The 3,256-nt window shown below is 35.3% G+C and overlaps 1 pseudogene; it reads right to left on the bottom strand.

The window, feature by feature from the left end:
- Positions 1–1,556: 1,556 nt before the first annotated feature.
- On the bottom strand, positions 1,557–1,650 carry LOC129495300 (U6 spliceosomal RNA; annotated as a pseudogene).
- Between the last annotated feature and the right edge of the window lie 1,606 nt (positions 1,651–3,256).

Genomic DNA, 3,256 nt, shown 5'->3' on the forward strand with positions numbered 1-3,256 from the left:
TTTTCTGTTTCTCAACTTCCATTGCTGAAGCATGATAATAACAAACATTACTTCCCTGAGTCTAGCTCTGTTTACCATCGTAGGACATCAGAATCCATTCTATTCGTTCCGTATTTGTCTCAAATTCAAAGAAAGTCCCCACCCCTCTCCATACCTGTCTACAGGGTCATGCACAGTGGAATTCAAAACACCCAAACCTCTTTGTCTGTGTCATCAAAGTCAGCTCTGGTAACTGCCAAAATCGCTCTGAGTCAGTGCCACACTGGGCCTCACTGAATAGAAACTATCCTGATGTGTCAATACCTCAGAATTATTGGAACCTTCAAAGAAATTAGAGATCTTTGAGCTCTTAATACAAAAAGAAACAGTGTGCTCTCCTCATATGTGGGGAAAGAATCTTATTTCCTAATTATGTTAATTCATGAGCCCTTGGCAATGCTTTGATTTTCAGAGATTTTTGTGGAATAACTATCTGTACTTTCTATCAAATTCCTCTCCTCAGAGTTAGGCACACATTGGTTAATATTAGGCTAGAAATAATTTGATAGTTAACACTAGGCTGTTCAATATCCCCCCTTCCTTGCCACCCCTGTTAGACCCTGAGATAGTTTTTTAGGCCTGGACTTTATTTTACCTTGTGATATCACTCTGAAGGCTCAACGATGCCTTATAAAATTGTTCATGGCTGGACATGGCCCTCAGACCCTACATGCATGCTTGCTCAGCTCCTAGATGCATGAATCCTATGTTAAGCTATGCTGAGGTTCAAGTTGACATGGGGAATTGAGGTCCAGACAAATGAGAATGACTTGCTTAGAGTCTCACAGCCAGTAATAGGACAAAAACACAATTTACTATTACAAGTTCACTGCAGCACACAGCTTCTCAGGAGCTCTTGGTCAACACCTCCTTAAAACACATTCATCCAATATCATTTAACATATTTAACAATCATATTATGTAAAGGTCATTTTGAAAATAGAATCAGTAAGAAATAGATATTAGAAGAGTTAATTCTTATTTCCCTAATTTTTAACTAATGATCATTTTTAAGATTCCATCCAGGATACCATGTGCATTTAGTTGTAATCTTTTTTTCTCAAGGGTACACAGCATCAACATGATTTATGACTGTTGTTGTTAACCATAACCATTCACTCCCAACATGAATGTTTGTAATTCTCCCCACTGTAAAGTTACTTTCCCATCATTTCTATATTTTATTTTTGGAACAAAGTTTCTATGCACAGTCTACAGAATGGAGAGTTACAGTTTTAAGGGCAGAAAATCTAAATCAATTATTTGGCATTTTCTATGGAAGATTTATCTCTTCTTATTCCATTAATTAATTCATTAAATCATTTATGTATATTTATGGACTCATGGACATTTATTTTATATTTTGCATTATAATCCAATACCACCTTATTTGTTGCTCTAATTGTTCCTTCTAGCTTTGGCCGCTGGAAACTCCATTAGGTCATGGGCTCTTTGACAAACCTCAATAATGTGTGTGTGGGTGTATGTGTGTGTGTGTGTGTGTGTGCATGTGTGTGTTTAATGTGAAACGCTTCATGAATTTGCACGGGGGCCATGCTAATTTTCTCTGTATCATTCTAATTTTAATTTATGTGCTGCCAAAGCAAGCACTAATGTGTTTTTATTTTTGTTTTTCTTTCACCACTTCCTTACTTTTGGGCACAGCAAAATTCTCCAGTCTCATCTTACATATTTCCTTCTCTAGTCCTAGAATCAGCCATTCCCCAAAGAATATTATTCAAAAAGAAGACTTGGGCTCTAGAGTGTGCACATTGTAACTGTAGTGTCTTTTATTTTAGGCTTTCTCACCTTACAGAGCAAAGATATATATGTTTGTATATTAACTCCTATATATACACATATCTACATATATATGTATATATGGATGGATAGATAATATGTAACCATTTGCTAATGGTTAATATTAAGCTAAATGAGTTTTTACTGACAGTAGTTACTTTTAAATTTTTCCTGCCTCCCAATTTTCATTCTTCTCACATTTCCTGGTTTTATTCTGTCTTCCAATTATCTCCTTTAAATTAGATTTGCTCATCTAAATAACAGTATGGTGAAAGTTTATAAAGAGCCACCATCAACATAATAGTAGCTACTAATTAAAGCTCTGAAATAAATGAGATAACTCATAAAAACCTTGTTGAGAGGTGGGAAGACAGTCTGATGGGCAGCCCCAACATTTTTTGTTTTTATTTTTAAGTTTGTTTGTTTATTTATTGTGAAAGAGAGAAATGAGAGAGAGAGAGAGCAGAGGCAAAGGGAGGGGCAGAGGGAGAGAGGGAGAATCCTCAAGCAGACTCTTTGCTAAACTCAGAGACCAACTTGGGGCTCAAACCCAGGACCCTGAGATCATGACCTAAGTTGAAATCAAGAATCAGTTCAACTGGCAGAGCTTCCCAGGAGCCACACATCCCTAATGTTTAAGACACAAACCCAGAAAAGGAAAAAAAAAAAAACAATAGTGACCATTGTTATTGAAGCTATCAGAATGTATTTGTTAATAGCCAATTAATCTTAATTCTCCCAACAATTTTTATTTTTATTCTCCAAGCCTCTATGCCTTCACATGTGTTGTTTGCTCTGTCTAGAATTCTCTACACAAAGTATTCTGTTTGGTAAATTTCTTTGTACCATTCTACACTTCTTCTCCCACCACCTGACTACCATTTAAATATAACTGTTCTGGTGAAGATTTTCTTGATGTCTTAAACTAAAAGGTACTGTGTACCTTTCCTTCCCATTTTGTAGTAACTGCCTTTCTTTTGATGTTTACCTTATTGTACTACAATTGTGTGTTTAAATGTTTTTGTCTTTCAATAAATTGTGAATTTTCTGAAGTCATTTACTTCCAAGTCTAGAACAGTATCTGGCACATAGTAGACATTCAAAAAAATCCTTATAAATTGAGCAATTGAATTAATTAAAAGGGAGAATATTTTATGGGAATTAAAAGGGAAAGTGTATAGATGAATTTGAAAATGAAGCTTGGAATAAAATTATATTAAGATTGTTAACTCTGGAAGTGTCTCCAGTCCCAAATTATCTATTCCATTACCTGTCACAGGGTAGGAAATTCATCATTAGAATTTCATTCAGCTCAATATATTTTTGTTCAAATTTTTTCTCTCTTTTTTAAGGTTTTATTTATTTATTCAGGAGAGACACATACAGAGAGAGGCAGAGACATAGGCAGAGGGAGGAG

Source organism: Nyctereutes procyonoides, unplaced genomic scaffold, assembly GCF_905146905.1.
Source record: "Nyctereutes procyonoides isolate TBG_1078 unplaced genomic scaffold, NYPRO_anot_genome, whole genome shotgun sequence".
Classification (NCBI taxonomy): Eukaryota; Metazoa; Chordata; class Mammalia; order Carnivora; family Canidae; genus Nyctereutes; species Nyctereutes procyonoides.